Below are 18,999 nucleotides of genomic sequence, written 5' to 3'. Positions count from 1 at the left end.
GTGTCTAATCGATCGACCAAAAATTGATTAGTGGCGACTCCTAAAAATAATCTTTTGCATATTTGAACTTTAAGTCGCGAATTGATATGAGTTTGGGAGAGCCCAAGCTAAGCTTAAAGACTTAGTAGTCTATTAACCTAGTTTTAGGTAGTGCACCAAAATTTTAAGTCACGACAGCTTTGCGACTCCGCTGGGGACTTGTGTTAAAACACTTAGTGGACTTAGGTCAATTTTTCTTTTTCTTGTAAAAATGTTTTTGTTTGGCAGCAAGGACACTAGGTACGTCCTTAACATTTCTAAGGTATTAAATGTTTTTGCAGATGAGAGGTATAAGGGGAGTAGTCTTTACTAACATTTGTCTTGTAGGTTGGAGTGTGGGATGACTGATTTTTTTTCCCTAATTAGAAGTGTTGTTTGCATTTAAACCATTGTGCATGTTTTATTGCTTTTAGCACTACACTATTGCACACACAACCTGTGACCGGACCTGGGCTGTGATAAGATTTTTAGGATGGTGTTGAGAAGGATACTTCCTCTAAAGCGAGAATGCTATGTAGAGATTGACATTCTCTTCCCCAAAAGTTTTCATGGTGTCGAATGTGTTTGTCCATATCCGCGAGACTGCGTGACTATTGGACATTCCATTCGACTGAGCTAGAGTTAGGGGGACCTGACACGTTAATGCGAGACTGGAACGGTCAAATCATCCTTTTAGCTCCACTTTGTTAAGCCATCTAGATAGAAATCGAGCCTCACATTTCATGCGTGTGTTTATGTGATTGTCATCCGTTTCTAGTGAAAGTAAGTTGTCTAAATTCTTTGCAATTTACTTACTTTATTGTAATTTTTGTCGGTCCATGACGATAGGTTCCGTTGTCAGTCTTGTTTTATATGCAATTGGGAAAACCGACATACAATTCATTTCCACTATAAAAAAAGAGCTCAAAGTGCGGTTGGACCAGTTAGATCAAGATGGCCAAAGATATGTGAAAGCCATGATCGCCTGACTTCTCCCACGATTAGAGATCAACATCCACTCTGGTGTGATACATGCACTCCCTCACTTCTAGTGTCCACAAACTTCCACCTTCATATTTGGTGAGTTCGAGCTAACTTCAACGCTTGAAGAATATAGTGTTGCCATTGGAATGCCCCTAGAAAAGGAACTTGTTAAACCACCTATCGGTATAGATTCTATTTTAGAATTATCACAGTTTTTAGAAATCGACGCCGAAAGAGTAAGGAAAGTTGTCAAATTCAATTGTTTTGCATGCTCATTTTCTTTTTTGGAAGAATGTTTTGCAAATCAATCAATGATTTCAAAAGCTAGGATCTTCATTTTAGCATTTTTCGGGCTAATTGTTTTTCCTCATCGAAGAAATGCCATTAATCCTTCAATATCATGGGTGGTTAATCGTGTTTGCGACTGGTTAGATTATGTCAATATGGTTTTAACTAAAACATTTTTGTCATTAAACTGTTTCAAACAAAATGAAGAAAAGACCATGCGTGCCCTCCCTGAACTTTTGCAAATATGGTTTTTCTCGCACATAAAAGGTTTTGGGCACCTTATGAAACAACTTAAGATTGATGATTTAAGGCGCCCCATACAAAAATTTGCAATCTTGGAATGTTTTTCCCCAAATAAACAATACGCCCGTTGGGTTAATTTTTTGAAAAATCCTAATCCTAAGGCATTCCTATGGCATACTAAATGGCTTCATGTTGAGGAGGCTCGTTTCTCTCATAAGTATGATGGGCCAATTCCATTGCTGGGCCTTTATGGTGCTATCTCTTATTACCCATATAGGGTGGCCCGTCAGTACAGAGCTCTTCAAGAAGTTCCTCCACCCCTTAAGACGGAATTGTTCCAAGTTCATTTTGTTCGTGTGGACTATGATTACTTCAACAAGGTTCAGATGATCATTGCTGCACAGAATGAATGCCATCTATAGAAGATTTTGGTGCCCAAGAGACTGAAAGGCAAGGAGGAGATCCACCATGCGTTCGGTGGTCCCTGATGTGACCGAGAAGCCTACTCAGCGAGCATAAATTGAGCATCTTAAGTGGAAAGTGGAAATGATTGAAGTTGAAAATAAGAAGCTTCGCAAGGCGTTGGGATCCCGAAAGCATATAAAATGAGATGTTTTGAATTTTGATGTTTAGGGATCTTGATTTCAATTTTCAATTCAATGTTTTCAATTTTTAGTTCAATGTTTAGGGACTTGAATTTCAATTCTTAGTTCATTGTTAGGAAGTTTGACTTTATGTTTCAAGTGAATTTTGAATAAAATCAGGCGATTAGACCATTGTCATGAGCCATTTTCCTATCTTGTCATTGGTTCTTACATTACCTCTTTCCTCCCTTAAGTGACAACGGATCCACCGCGATCGCCTATTATTACACGGTCAAGGGCTAAAATGGTTGACCAAAATGAAATGCATGATCATATGTCCGCTGTGGAGACTCAACTCCAACAAGTACTCGCCTCTATACAGCTTGTGACGAATCAACTCCAATTCCTCCAAGCGAATCCAACAGCTACACCCGCTCTTCCTGAAATAGTTATCCCGAAGCAAGCAAACAAGGTTCAAACGATTGACGACAACATGCCCAGGCTGGAAGATGACTTAGTCCTTGTTGGAAAGGCCAAGATTGACAGCGTTCCCAAGACAGATCAAGATGAGCGCGTTGCAAAGCTGGAAGAGAAAGTGAGACAGCTGTAGGAGTCACAAAGCTCACTCCCGTTCGACCTCTTAGTCTATGAGAAGGTTAAAATGCCGAGCAAGTTCAAAATGCCGGAGTTTGAGAAGTATGACGGTACATCTTGCCCAAAATCTCATCTACAGATGTACCACGTGCGCATAGCCCATCACGTAAAAAACGAGCCCCTCATGATCCAATCGTTCCATGCGAGTTTGATCGGACCCGCACTAAACTGGTACGTGATGAACAATGTGAACCTGCTTGACACGTGGAACGAAGTGGCTGACACGTTCCTCAAACAGTACAAGTTCAACATGGACATCGCACCTTCCCGAGAAGACTTGGAGTGGATGGAAAAGAAGATGAGCAAGTCATTTAAAGAATATGCTATGAGATGGAGAAACCTGGCGGCTCAAATCACTCTTGAGCCTACCAACAAGGAGTTGATGAAGTTGTTCGTGAAGACCCTCCCATCCGAGTTTCGTAACCGAATGGCCGCACGTATGTCGAAAGCTTCAATCAACTTATTCCTGTAGGAGAACAGATCGAGTTGGGATAAGGGAAGAATGGTTTACTGAGCCATCTAGTAAAAGATTCACTGCCAAGAATGAGAAAGAAGCGGCTGTGGATGTGAATGTGGCTTATAGCCAAGAAAATGTCAAACGTGCCCTGGCTATCCAAATGAATCCAAGACAACCTCAAACCACTGGCCGTCAATCATTTGCCCAATCGAATAATAGAAGGCAATTCTCTCCTCTCCCTGGGTCTCCATCCTAAGTGCTGATAATCCTTCGAGGTTACGACCCGATGAAGAAGTGTGACTACCATAGCGGTGAACTGGGGCATTCAACTAATGAATGTTTGATCCTTAAGCACAAGATCCAAAACCTCTTAGACACGAAAGTCTTTTCTTTTCAAACTGCTCGGCTGAACGTCCAGAAGAATCCACTACTCGAGCATGAGAGTATAGTGAATGCTATCCTAGAACCTGAAGTCAGTCGGATCAGGAACTTGAAGGTGCATGTGGCAGATGCCTACAATGGACTGGTGAGAGCTGGATATTATCCAGATTATGAAGATGTTCCCCTATCGCTGATGAAAGAAAGAATTTCTCAAAATGGTGGATGACGGTATCATTGTGTATGCTGACTATAATTGCGTAGTTTCCACTATTTCTCACATCATCATCGATTAGAAGGAGGAGCAAGCTGCTCTCAATGATGGTAAGGAAGAAGTAAATTCGTCACTCGCGGTTATGCCCCTGCTAGAAGATGCATCTGATGAGGAGATTGTGATCGAGATGCCTTAACCATATGAGTATGTCAACAATAAGGCAGTGCCTTGGTCTTATGATTTAGATGTTGACCTTGTTACAAGGTCTGGTCGAACCTATGGTCAAGCCAATGCTCAACTTGCAATGCCGGTCACTGATGAAGAGGCTAAGGAGTTTCTAGCCGTAATCAAAGCAAGCGAGTATAACGTGGTTGACCAATTGTGAAAAATGCCCGCTTAGATCTCCTTACTCGAGCTCTTGCTAACATTTCCCGTACATCAGAAGTCACTAATGAAGGTGTTGAGTGAAATTTGTGTGCCAGAGACGGTTGAGGCGAACAAGTTGGAAGAATTTGTGGGATCGATCCTTCTCAAGGATTTGATTGCCTTTTCTGATGAGGAATTCCCTCTCAAAGGCTGGGGACATAACAAAGCACTCTACATATCTGTTAAACATAAGTCTTCTCATGTGTCCTGAGTGCTCATCGATAATGGGTCCACTGTGAACATATGTCCATTAGCCACCCTTCACTGCCTCAAGGTAGACCCGTCGAGGATACATGTCGCGAAGACCTTGGTACGAGCTTTTGATGGAACTAAAAAGGAGGTGATCGGAGAAATCCATCTCGATGTACATATAGGGCTAGTCGTCTTCAACATTCCCTTGAAAGTGCTGGACATCCTTACCGCATTCAATTTCCTGCTGGGTTGTCCCTGGATACACACTGCTCGAGTAGTGCCTTCAAGTCTACATCAAGCTATGAAATTTGTGATCGAAAAGAAGCTGGTCACCGTGTATGGTAAGGAAGACCACTAGATCTATCATGAGACGACTATCCCCTATATAGAGCCGGATTCTGAGTTCGAATCAAGTTACCACTCATTTGAGTTAGTATCCACCATACATACTTCTCGAGGTTCATCATCGCCTATTCCTGAAGTTTCAGATGCTGCCCTCATGGTGGGAAGCGTAATTGTCGGAAATGGTTTTGTTCCTAGCAATGGTCTTGGAAGGAATGGTCGGGGCATTCGAAGCCCCATTGGAGCCCCTCAGAGGTCCCGTTCTGCTAGTTTAGGGTACCATGGAAGAGGTAGGGGAAGTTCAAGAGGACAAAGACAAGGAAGGCATAACCCACCACCTGATCAAGAGCGAGGGAGGCAAAACCCGCTACCCCTGAGCATTCATGAGACATTCCCCGATCCTCCAAGAATGATGTAGGATGAGGTGGAAGTGATAGACACTCTGGGGCAGCCTAGTGGCAAGTTTAATTACCTAGTGAAGTATTCGGCTCCTCCCAGCTTCTATATTGATCCACATGTCATGGTCCCAGATGGGTGGGATGGTATGGATGATTCAACACCCCTGAAGACCGAAAAACCTTGATGATGAGCTGGAAGGAGTTGCAAACTTATTTGATGACCTCATCATAGGAGCCATTGATGGAGAACTTCTAGAAGAAATGGGCCCTGGCCCACAAGAGTAACCCATTTATCACTTTTGCACATTCCCCTACGTGGAAATTTTTATTGCTTTCTAGGGATTGTTTTTGATTTCTTATTTTTCTTCTTAGGACTTGAATTGCATTTTCCATTCAATAAATTGTAATTGATTGATGAATTTCAATAAAATTACAACCTTTATTTTGAGAGCATGATGAGGCACACCAAACTACCCCGGGGATGATATCCAACCGATAAAACAAATGAAAAATCCAAGGAGAATTCTGAGGCTTGGGTTTCATCATGCTTTCTTGTGTCAAAATGTTTCAAAAAATGCATTTGCAATTACTTTTCATTTTTTTTCAAAAGAAAAATCTTTTTTTTTTTAAAAAGAAGATAGATACATATGATTTACCGCGTTTGTCTTTTTGATCTATCTACATTCTGTTTCAGGGACGATCATATAGCACGCAAAGGTGTGAAAATGGTCCAATCTAATGCAACAAGTGCTGATAATGATGATCCCGAAGACTCGATTAAGGATTCCATTGAGGTGCAACGTAGCTGGGAACAACATGAAAAAGCCAAGGCTCTTACATCCGAGCAGATCGTCGCTATTAATTTAGGTGACACTGAAGAAGCCAGGGAAGTGAAAATTGGGGCGAGTCTCCCCAAAGACACGACTGAGCGCCTAATTCAGTTACTAAAGGAATATCTAGACATCTTTGCATGAACCTACGCTGACATGCCCGGGCTAGACTCGTCAATTGTGGAGCATTACCTACCTACTAATTCGAACGTGCCACCTAAGAAGCAGAGGCTACGAAGAACTAAGCCTGAACTCTTAAAGAAGATAGAGGAGGAAGTGATGAAACTCTTGAAGGTGGGATTCTTTGAAGTCTCACAATACCCCAAATGGGTGGCCAACATTGTACTAGTAATGAAGAAGGATGGTCGGGTTCGCGTTTGTGTTGATTATTTGGATTTGAACAAGGCTAGTCTGAAAGATGATTTTTTGTTACCACACATAGATGTCCTTATGGATAGTACCACTGGTTTTGAACTATTATCATTTATGGATGGTTTTTCTGGTTACAATCAAATAAGGATGAAGGAGGAAGACAAGGAGAAGACTGCATTTATCACCCCGTGGGGAACCTATCATTATAAAGTTATGCCCTTCAAACTAAAAAATGCAGGGGCAACTTACCAACGAGCCATGATAGCATTGTTTCATGACATATTGCATCAAGAGATTGAGGTGTATGTTGATGATATGATTGCAAAGATTGGACATGGAAAAAGCCACGTTGAGACCTTGAAGAAGCTGTTTGATCGACTCCGCAAGTTCAAGCTTCGACTAAATCCCGCTAAGTGCGTGTTCGGAGCAACATCTGGTAAATTACTTGGATTCATTGTGAGCAATAAAGGGATTGAATTCGACCTAGCTAAAGCTAAGGCCATTTGTGAGCTGCAACCTCCGTCAACGGTGAAAGAAGTCTGGAGCCTTTTGGGGAGGTCGAATTACATTGCTTGATTCATTTCCCAGCTTTTTGAAACCGCCAAACCATCCTTCAAGCTCCTAAAGAAGAACGCATGAGTCAACTGGGATGATGAGTGTTGAGAAGCATTCAACAAATTGAAGTATTACTTGATGAATCCATCGATGCTTGTCTAGCCATCGCCGGGGCATCCTTTGATTCTCTACCTCACCATTCATAGTGAGTCACTGGGTGTAATGTTGGCTTAGGAAAGTCCTGTCGATAAAAAAGAACAAGCCATTTTTTTTTGAGTAAAAAATTCACGGTATCAGAGCTGAAATATTCTGATGTGGAAAAGACTTGTGCCACATTGGTGTGGGTATTGCATATATTGCAACAGTACACGCTGCATTACCAGACGTTCCTAATGATTGAGAACAATCATATCAAGTACTTACTTGATCGGCCAACTTTGGTGGGTAAGTTGGCTAAATGGCAGATTTTGATCTCAGAATTTGATGTGCAATTCATGCCACAAAAGTCAGTTAAGGGTCAAGTGATTGCTGATCTATTGGCTGAGAATTTAGGGGTCTCAAATTATGATGACGGTTTCCTAGATGATCGTGTCTTGAACGTAAGTGAAGATTCATGGACAATGTTCTTTGATGGAGCCATGAACTTGTCTGAATCTGGTACTAGAGCAGTTCTGATATCCATTTGGGGACAACACCATCCGGTAGCTGCAAAATTGATATTCCCATGCACTAACAATGTGGCCGAGTATGAAACTTGCATCCTCGGGCTTCAGGCCACAATTGAGATAGGTGTGGCTAAGTTAAAAGTGTTCGGAGATTCAGCGATGATCATACTACAGACCGTAGGTGAATGGAAGACTAAAGATGCCAAATTGCTCTTGTATCATAAGTATTTAGAAGATCTGGTAAAGGAGTTCGACGAAATTTCATTTGAATACTTGCTAAGGAATTTTCAGACGCACTTGCAACTTTGTCTTCTATGTTGCAAGTCACTGATGGGTTAGAGGTCGAGCTTATGAAAATAGAGGTTTTGCCAAAACCGGCTTATTTTATGACCGTGACTGAAGATCCTGATAGAAAACCATGGTATTACGATATCATGAATTACATTAAAAAGTAAGAATTATTTGAAGGAAGCACTCATGCTGATAGGAAGTACATCACGAAGATGGCCTCGAAATTCTTCATTAGTGGTGAGAATCTATACAAGAGATCTTACGATTCGGTCTTGTTGTGGTGTGTAGATGTGGCCCATGCCGCTCAAATCATGCAAGAAATAAACGAAGGAGTATGTGGCCCTCATATGAATGGACACATGTTAGCCAAGAAGATCATGAGATTAGGCTACTACTGGCTCACATTGGAAAATGATTGCATCCAGCATGTTCTAAGTTGTCATCGTTGCCAAATCCATGGAAATAAGATAAATGTTCCTCCAATTGAGTTGCACCAGTTTTCTGAACCATGGCCTTTCTCGATGTGAGGGCATTGATGTGATTGGCCTAATCAACCTTAAAGCTTCAAATGGGCATCAATTCATCTAGGTGGCGATAGACTATTTCTCCAAATGGATCGAAGCTACATCCTTTGCAAATGTCACTGCCCGCAATGTTGTGAAATTCATTAAACATGACATAATTGCTCATTATGGCGTTCCTAAAGCAATCATTACTGATAACGGGACAAATTTGAACAACAAACTTGTTGATAGGTTCTTCAACGAGTTCAAGATCAAGCATCTAAATTCGTCTCCTTACTGCCCTCAAATGAATGGGGTTGTTGAAGCGGCCAATAAGAACATTAAGAAGATCTTGGCTAAGACAACCGAGAATTATCGAGATTGGCATGACAGGTTACCTTTCGCATTGATGGCGTACCGAACATCGATCTGCACTTTTACTGGGCCAACCCTTTTTGCTCTGGTGTTTGGCATGGAGGCAGTTCTGCCTGTCAAAGTGGAGATTCCTTCTTTGAGAGTTTTATCCCAAGTGAATCTATCTGAGGCGGAATGGTCACAATAAAGATTTGAACAGTTGAACTTGATTAACGAAAAAAGACTGAAGGCTCTGCCATGGCCAAACACATCAACAGAGAGTAGCCAGATCTTTCAATTGGAAGGTGCGGTCGAGATATTTCGAGGTAAATGATCTCATTCTAAGGAAGCTGTTACCAATATTTCCAGATCCTAGGGGCAAGTTCGCTCCAAATTATAGTGGTCCTTATGTGGTGAAGAAGGTACTTCCTGGAGGTGCCTTGATCCTTGCAGAAATGGATGGTCGTGAGTTTTCCAATTCGGTTAATTCCGATGCTATCAAGAAGTATTACCCGTGATAGAATTTACCATGTCATGTTTTGAACTGCAAGCATTTTTATGTTAAATAAATTGCTTCAATGAGTTGAATTATTCAAGTTTGCTGCAAAACTTGCATTTTTCTTTCTTGATGAATTGTGTGAGATAAATTGAATGTGTCAAATGGGATATCTTGGAGTGATGAAAGGCGAGCCTTATTTTATACGCTATTTCATACACTGAGCCCCATTGAGTTGTGTGGAAAATTCCATGCCTGCAAGGGAAAGGTGATCTCGCAAAGGGTACGTCAACCAAAGTGATAAAAGGCATTCTTTTCTCTATCCCAAATACTACAGGTGATCAATTGCTTAACCCCTTTGAGCCCCATAAGCGAACGCTTATGGAGATTCTTTTTAAATTATCCCCTGTCAAGAATCATCCCACATTGGGACAAATTTGAAATGAATGGTAGGAATCTTGTTTCTCACACTTGCATCAATCTTTGAGTATTGCTTTCACAGTGTAACTTGTACGGTAATTTAAAGTGCCTTAGGATGATGAAGAGCAGTTATTTCTCTATCCTATACTTTTTTATCCATTGCATAGCCCACTTGAGCTTATAAATTCATTTCATATTAAATCTAGTTGGTGATCATCCCCCACACTAGGGCCAGACAAAAACATTCAAGTGCCATGAACTAGATTGCTGACAAAAATAGAGACTTTGTCCAAAGAAAATAAATAAAAAATGGAGAATGAAAAAGCAGTGTGCCTGGTAAAAGCAAGACCGATGCCAAAAAAAATAAAAATCAATCAATCAATCAATCAAACATTGGTTGAAGTCGTATCCCTAGCAGGGTGATACTAAAAAACTCAAATGCTATTGCAATCAATGGAGTTATGATATGAAGGAAATTTTCGACAGTGGAGAAGAAAACTGATAGAAATATCAAGATGATCACCAACTTTGATCCCCTAAACACTTTTTGAGCCTAATAATCTTTTTGTTTTTCAATTCATGAACCAAGCCTACGTTACGTCCCTTGCAAAATCTCTTCAGATTATGGCATTTGAATTAACGTAAAAGTTCACATGTTCAAAAGCATCGCTTGAAGAAGTGCGAGTAAGATAATTTCTGCCTCATTTTGTATAAATCCCAAGACGATTATGAAATGTCATTTTTCAATAGCCTTGACTCAAAGAGTCTCCTTGGTTAAACCGTTGACCAAGCCCATATTACGGTCCCTGTAAAAAGCCTCTCAGATTGGTAAGGTCGTACCACTTGCGAGATTGCCCAGACTCTTGTTTGGCATGATGACAGTGAAATAAAGTGATTGTTAAAATCCTACAGCAAAGGTCAGGATAAACCGCTCATTTTAATGAGGATGAGTGAAAAGTCCTTTCAGACTAAATGATCCCTCATTCGACACATCCATGACGCTCATGCGTTCAGATTGGAATCTACTTTTGAAATCATTCCTGTTGGAATTAGGTGATGCGAGATTGATAGAAATCATCACGAACCTCCATTGAATTAATGCGTGCTTGCGATTACAAATGTATGTTGCCTCTCCTACAACCATGTTTTGCAGGAGACATATCCTCGAGGATCTGAGATGTTACCAGGTAAGTATATCCCTATCCATACTTTAACTACTTGTCGTTGCACAAGTATACCGACACTCAATTGAGTTGTCCTCCCTAAATATTTTTCTCCAAATTCAGTCTGATTAAGGCGACTGAAGAAAGGTTCGGGTCCTGGTTAGATGATCTCTATTGCAAAGCTGGGCGACCGAAGAAGGGTTCGGGTCTTAGCCAAGCGAAACCTCGTTTAAGCGACCATAGAATGGTACGGATCCTAGACAGCGTTTATTTCCCTATTCAGGCAACCGTAGAATAGTACGAGTCATGGAAAGTAAATCCCCGTTTAGGCGACCGTAGAATGGTACGGGTCCTAAATAAAACCTATTTCCCTATTCAGGCGACCGTAGAATGGTACGGGTCCTAGACAAAACATATTTTCCTATTCAAGCGACCGCAGAATGGTACTGGTCCTGGAAGGTAAATCCTCGTTTAGGCGATCGTAGAGTGGTACGGGTTCTAGACGCAACCAAACAATGCCATACTGGGCGATCGTATAATGGTACAAGTCCTGGGAAAGCAATCTCTTTGCGAAGCCATGTTGCTATTCTGGGTGACCGTAAAATGGTACGGGTCCTGGACATGTAACACCAATCTATCTTGAGTTACTCTATCCTCCTTAAAAGGTAAGTAATTCCAGGTAGGTTCATTTATCATTTGTGTTTTCATCATATAAATTGCATTAAAAAATGGAATTCATTTTCCAAAAATCATTCAATATATGTGCATGGTCAAAATTTAGGTCTCAATTTGTCTTCGAAGGCAACCTCTTCGAGCTCACCTTCAAAGTGGGGCAGCTGTTGACACCCAAATTTTGGCAATTTTATTTATTGCATAAAAAATAAAGGATTAATTTTTAACACCTAATATATATATATATATATATATATATATATATATATATACTAATTGCATATCATATTAATCTAGCTGCATTTGTTTTTAATTTGCATTTTGTGCATTTATTTATTGGACCGATGGCGGATGGGTCAACTTAGTAGTTTTGAGTTTTAAATTAACAGGTTGGACTAAGCCCATGAAATGAGCAAATTGGCCCGAGCCCATTTTTTTTAATGACCAAAATTATCTAAATCAAGATTTGATATGATATTGCGGTGGTTCTTGAAATTTAAGAAAATCGGGTTGCAATCTTATCTTTAATCTTTAGGCGATAAAATCATTGGGAATATTAAGGAGATAAGGAAAATAAGAAGATTTTTGGTGATCGGGAGGTTATAAACTATCTTCGTGTATATTGAAAAAAGTGAGATAAAATATTCTACGAAGATCACCTATTTTTACCTATAAAAGCAACATATACGGAGAGAGATTGGGGGGCTTTTTGGTTTTCGAAGTCAAAATTCATAAAAAGGAAAAAGAATTTTTGTGCTTAAAGGAGCTGTCCGTGGAGTTCTTGAGAGAGGGAGAGAAGCACAGCAGAGAAACGTGAGAGAGGGAGCAGTGAAAGTGACGTAAGAAGAAGCAAAAAGTAGGAAAACAAAGGCAGCAAAGGAGAGAGAAGACACAGTAAAGTTAATTTACTGTGCTTCTTCTCCGTTGAACTTTCGCCGCCTGAGTCGGCCGCTCGCCAGCCGTTGTCGCCCTGCCATCACCGCCCGTCGCTCCACCCGCGGCGACGCGACACCAGCAATCCCCGATCGACTCCTCGCAACGACCTGAGCCCGAGTCGAGCCGCTTTGCCACCACCTGCGACCTCCTGTTCGCCCGCCGGAACGCCGGAGTGCCACCCGATCCACACCTCTGCAACAACCGACGCCACCGCACCTTCGACCGCCCGCTCACCGTCTCTGAAGTACCACCGCATCCCACCCCCCATCGTAGCACCTACAGCACCAGTTGCTGCAATCCAATCCACCTGCTCCTGCCGCGCCACTTGACAACCCGCGACCCTCTGCTCTGACCCAACTCCAACCCGAAGCTCCACCTGCAGAGCCCTCGCGTCGCCGCCACACCGGTGCTGCCGTCGCGCCAGATCCGGACGCCACAGGAGCCCCAAATCAGCCGCACCGCCGAAGCTCTTTTGAGGCCGGACCCGAGCCTCCGATTGCCGCCCACCACCGCACCGATCCAACCACCACGACACCACACCCGTCTCCACCCCGACGCCGCGCCGATCCAGCCACTAGACGCCTCCTACTCACCCACCATCGCGCCGAAGCTCCGACCAACGGCATCCCTCGGCCCGATGCTGTTAACCCATTTGCTGCCCCTTATCCTTAGGTTGTTTACTTTTATTTTTACTTTTATCTTTCATTTATTTTATGTTATTTTTTTAAGTTTTGCTATTATTGTACCCATTGGAATACTGGGAATTGAGTTTTGTTTTTTTATAGGCATTATTGGCAGGAGTTATCCCTAAAATTATTGTAGTTATTAATTTGACCCGTAAGATGTCGGATCATTTTTTAATTATATTAATTCTTGGGGTTTGTTGATAGTATTTTAATTGTTGAATCAATATAATTATTAATTTGATCCATAAGATTTCAGATCAGATTTTTAATTACTTTGAACTCTTTGTTGTGATAATTAGGGTTAGGGTAATCGTTAATTTGACCCGTGAGACAACAGAGTTAGTTTTTCGATTATTTTAATCCTTTATTTTGTTGATAGTTTAGATTTAATATTTATTTAATAATTACTTATCTTTTAAAAAAATCAAAAAGTCAAAACCTTGCATCGAAGCATGTAGGTTTAGTAAATTAGATTTTTTTAGGATTATATTTTTAGGATTGCATTTTTAGAAATAAGTTAGTGTTGGCCCTAAATATTTTTTTTTTAAAATAGGGATTTTATTTCGAATTTAGAAAAAAAGTATAAAATAAAAAAATGCACTCATTTAGGATGTTAGTTTTTGTTTATTTAAATTGCATGTTTAATTAAGTGGCAATTTTAAATTTCGAATTCTATTGAAAAAAAAAAAACATGAAAAATATCATGCATATGTCATGTAGAATTAGGGCATTCTTTGCACGTCATGGTATGTTAGGATTGCATATTATAGGTTTAGATAATTTCTCCCAAATAGATTGCATGTTTTTGTTAGGAATAGTTATGCACACATCATATAGAATTAGGTTCATGAGATTGTTAATAGGTTCATTTAATTATAATTTGTTCATTAATAAAATTAGGTCATGTAGTTAGAATGCATGATGAAATTCTATTTCCAAAAAAGACCCAAAAAATTGTTTGCTTTGTGTGATGCAATTTATTTATTTATTAGTTTTTTTAATGATTGAGTATCTATGTGATCACCTCATTGCATATTAGTAATTTAGCTTAAAATAAATCCAAGCTGCCTGCAAAAACATTTTTGAAAATTAAAAAAAAAATTGTACCGAAAGAGCATTAGAGAAACTAGTGTAATAAAGTCCCCGTACCCTTAGTCTCTGGTTCGTATGAGTAAAATAATGCTCCTATTATTTTACTTAGGTGTCTAATCGACCTACTGAAAACTGATTAGTGGTGACTCCTAGAAAATAATCTTTTGCATATTTGAACCTTAAGTCGCGAATTGGTATGGGATTGGGAGAGCCCGAGCTAAGCTTAAAGACTTAGTAGTCCATTAACCTAGTTTTAGGTAGTGCACCGAAATTTTAGGTTGCGACAATAATATGTGTAATGGCGAAAGACAAACATACACCATAAACGAGCTTCTTCGTATGGCTTCGAAGTTTACATGTTGATGGATGAACGTGGTCTAGTCAAATCGTTCGTTAGAGTTGTGTATTACTTCATTTTTAATTACGTTTTTCATTTAATTGATAGGAATGCGAGTGTGTCGGCTCAAGTAACCATCGTAGATTGGTTTTCAGCTTTTCCTAGGTGAGTGATACTATTTCTACTTTGAGTTTGTAAATTCATATTTCAAAAATGAAATGGATTAGTTATGTTATGAGTTAAAAATGAGCATATTTCTTGCATAAATTGGATCGAGCATTTATTACCATTTGCATATTAGATGTGAAAGAGTGATCTTTTGATTATGTCTAAATTGATTGCCTGCAAATGGATTTGCAAAACCTTTTGGGAAAGACTCCCAAGAAGTTTTTGAATTTAAATATGGTATGAAAGTTTATATACTAATTCTTGAACTGGTTTATGAAATGGAGTTTCAAACAGCTTGGAAAACATAATGTGATATATAAAATGTGATTTAATAGTGACTAATCAATAGACTTGACCATTGATATTTGAATTGGATGGTGAAAAGTTGTGAGATGATTTTTGGTTTTGGTTTTGGTTTTGGATTTACTAGCGATTTAAGTTGATAGATTATGCTCAATGTCTTTGTGAATCTATTAAGGGATGTGTGGGTATGCGCATACTAGTTTAGGATATCCTTGTGAATCGAGCCACCGGCTATTAATAGATGGAGACTTAACCAATGGAGAAATCTTGGTTGCCTTGTCATGGGCGTTATGCATGACCATTGCTAGATATTTGAACATGACATTAGTCAATGGATTGGACCATTGACGTATGTCTTTAGGAAAATGATCGGTGGCCTGGACCATTAATGTTTGCTTTGTTATTATCTTTAGTAATTTTGTTATGAACATATTATATTAAAGTAATAAAAACATCACATTTTGGGCTTAAGGGTTTGTTAAATTCCGGTTTTTGGTGAAAATGAGTTATGTTTGTATTTTAAATATATATATATATATAGTAAGTGTTCGATTTGCTAAAAGAAATGTATTACTCAATGGGTTATGATAGCTCATTCATTTTTCTTATCAAGTTTCTCAAGTTCCTTAGTTAGTGGCCATTAGAGCAAGAGCCTTATCGTGAGATCTTTTGGAAGCTGGATATTTTGGATATAGTTGAGTTTGCGTCCTTTACAGAAAAGACAGCCATGTCACTCCCTCATCCCTCTAGGATTTAGGGTGTGACATTGCCACCACTAGCAAGGCTTGCCTCACCATTGTTGGGCAAGCTTGCCATGTGAGAAGGGTTCGCCTCACTTGCCCTTGGCAAGGCTCGACCTCACCTAGCCATAGGCAACGCTCACCCTCCCTAGTGGCCGGTGAGGTTGACCTCACTGTCACTAAATTCAAAATACCGGTGGCAAAATTCAAAATCATGTGGTCTGTCTCTTGTGGATGTTGGCTATTCAATCGAAATTATCCATTTGTTTCATCCGACAAATAATGCAGAAATTTTAAGAAGTCAAATTGGTTTATCAAAGGGCAGTGTAGTCCCTTTCTCGTGTGTTATTCTTGAAGCTTGGATTCCTCGTGTAAATGGTTGCCCAAAGAAGTTTTACATGCACTGCACAGATAAACACTTACCTTACCTTACGTGTGTTGCGAACATCTGGGAATTTTATTTGCTTGCAGGACTTCCTCTTAGAAGATCAAGAGAACATACTTATGTATCATACGGAAATAGTTGAACCTAACCAGTGATTTTCCTTTCTGCTTGTTGTTCTTAACAGTGGCTTATTACTGGACAATCACAATTGTCAGGATTGTATTTTTATTCAAGCAATATTGTTATGATTCTAAATAACGTCCTCTCAGATAGTGGATTATCTTTTTGGTTCATCGCTTTAAACTACAAGTGGAGCAATTTCTGCATTGTCCGAACTAGTTTACAAGGATACAGATATCTGCCTATAAATCCCTGATCTTATTCCTCCGGTTCTTTCTCTGCTACAAAGCAAAGTGGTGGAAGTGATAAAAGTGAGTATAGCATTACCTAAATAGATTCTTGCCCCAATTGGAATGGCTTAAGAGTTACTTCGTGCACATTTTGCAGGCTGTTTCAGGTTTTGTGAAAGTATTAGGACCTGTTTGTTAACTTGTCAAACAGTTATAACTTTTATTTTTTCGTTCTCAAGAGTAGATTTGGAACATAAATGCATTTGGTAAAAAATTCTCAGGAACAAATTTCTATTTTTTTGTTCCTGAAAGTAGATTTGGAACGGAATCGAAAAGTAAAAAAAAGTTGATTCTTTGTTCTCGGGAACAATTCTAGAATCAAGTCAACCTATTTTTCCTTTTTTCTCTTCTTTCTTCTCATTCTTCTTCCCTCTCTTTGTTCTTGAAGTGTTGCCACTGCCGCCATTGCCGTTTGCCACTACCGCCGCCCTTGCCGTCCACCACTCTCCACCGCCCACCGTCGTCGGAGGCTCGGCCTCGCCGGATCTGGCGAGGCTAAGTCTTGCTGGTGGCCAGCAAGCATCGCCCGGGCCTCCCTCAGCCACCGGCGAGCCTTGCCGGGCCACCGCGAGGTCGGTGTCACCAAGCCAAGGCGAGACCGACCTCGTATCCCGATGTGGTCGAGCCCCGTCGGCAGCTAGGCGAGCTCGGCCTCGCTGTGGCTCGGCGGGCCGGTCGCGATCATCCCAAGGCCGACACCTAGCGGACATTGAAGAAGAAGAAGAAGAAAAAGAAAAGAAAAAAAAAAAAAAGAAAGAAAAAAAGTAATAAAATTATTTAAAAATTATATAAAAGGATTTGGATTAAAAAATTTCAGAACGGTACCAAACGCAATTCTATTCTAGGAATTGAAATTTTGAATAGTTACCAAACGGCTTAAAATGTTTAGAAATTATTCCCCGGAACAGAATAAAAAAGAATAATTTTTTATCAGAAATTGTTCCCGAGAATAGAAGCGTTACCAAACGCGCCCTTAGCGTCTTGCTTATGAAATGATGATCTTCAAAGTTTACTTTTGGACAATGTTGATGGAGTTATTTCATGGTCATCTTGTTAGACAAAAAACCAGTGATTCTAATCATGCATTGATCAGAATTCAAGCATCAATTAGAATCATATGAGGAAGACATGATAAAAAATAAATCTGACCTCCAGCCATTGTTTGAGGTTGCGTTCGTCGAAAATTCAAGAAAATTTGATGACAATTACAAGCACACCCTACTAACCCAATCCTATCACATACTTATGGCATATTTCCAAATGAGAGGGTTTGTATTAAACCTTGTGTTGCCCTTACAAAACAATTGATCTTAATAAACTGGCCCTTATAAGACGGTTTTCAGACGGGCAATTGTTGTGACGAGAAGGTATAAATGAGGAAAACCATAAGTGAAATAACCATCATTTGAAAGAGAAAAGTGAGTCAATGTCAAAGGATACATTTTTAATTTAAAAAACTATATCCCTAAAAATGTGGGATCACATTATAGATAGGCATCGCTTCAGATCAAAGGCTTATGATATTTTACTGGGAGGTTGCTAAGATGTTTTGTGACAGCCTGATTTTTCGATTCTGTTTTCGACTAAATGAATTGGGCTTTTCGTCGATGTGTATATAGTCTTTTTCTTTGAGTTGATCACTCACGAGATAACTAATCTATCAGGTGAAGCCGTTAAGGAATCTAAATGCGATAGACTTGAGAATTCTATCAGAAATCGACTGTTCAACCGTGCTAATCTACAAGGGTCAATACGGCACCATCAAAATCGATTAGAGATCGGAGATAGGTCGATTCAAGAGAGACATGTAATTAAAGTGAATCACCTAATTGCAAAATTCGCGTCGAACGGCATTAAATCGATTTTTTTTATCGTTTCTGTACCTTGTGCTTGTATTTGAAACCTCGAGATTTTTACAACAACCAAGAATCGCCTATGAGTTGGAGATGCACAACGTGGATTGAAAATAATCGACCACGGGTTAAAAGCTACTCGGTATGTTAGGTCACGCTTAAATCGCGTCCGGTTGAAATTAACCACGAAACTAAACCCGATTTCAGAAATTGAAAGTTTTGTCATGTCACGATTTATATTAGGAATGTCAACTCATCCTTTTAAGAATTTTCGGCAAGTTTGGGATTTTTGGCAAAAAATCAAGATTTGACGAAACTGGACCAGGAAATTTGGAGGGCCATTTTTGTATGAATTTTTGGTTGTCGAGTTGTATCAATTGATGAGGAAAATTATGGAATTTGATGTGGGCATCCCCCTTGGCATTTTGGCCATTAATTTGAGGCCGCTTGGAGAGAATTGAGTTGAAATTGGGAGAAGAACTCATGAAATTCGTAGCTATGGGGGGGTGTCGCAACATTTCAGCACCATTTGAGGCTTGTTGGAGAAGTCTTGGAGGAGAAATGGGCTGTGGATGAGGCTGAAGCTGGTG

Source organism: Eucalyptus grandis, chromosome 11 (assembly GCF_016545825.1).
Source record: "Eucalyptus grandis isolate ANBG69807.140 chromosome 11, ASM1654582v1, whole genome shotgun sequence".
NCBI lineage: Eukaryota > Viridiplantae > Streptophyta > Magnoliopsida > Myrtales > Myrtaceae > Eucalyptus > Eucalyptus grandis.
Note: the sequence above shows the minus strand (reverse complement) of the source record.